Below are 260 nucleotides of genomic sequence, written 5' to 3'. Positions count from 1 at the left end.
TATAGTTGTCCTGTGTATTTGTAAAATACCTTGTCACAAAATTATATGAATGTGGTATCCTTGGGTTACAAGTACAGCTGAGAAACACTTGAACATAAAAAGTTCTTATATTCACTTAAAATAAAATGCTGTTTTATTACTCCTGAATTAGCAAATAGGTATGTTATTACTATCCGCTGTTGTCCACTGCTTTTCTGCCAAATTCCTAACCAGATGCGTTCAAAAAGGCCCTACTTTACTTTCTCTGTAATCATAATAAC

Source organism: Bos taurus, chromosome 28, assembly GCF_002263795.3.
Source record: "Bos taurus isolate L1 Dominette 01449 registration number 42190680 breed Hereford chromosome 28, ARS-UCD2.0, whole genome shotgun sequence".
Classification (NCBI taxonomy): Eukaryota; Metazoa; Chordata; class Mammalia; order Artiodactyla; family Bovidae; genus Bos; species Bos taurus.
Note: the sequence above shows the minus strand (reverse complement) of the source record.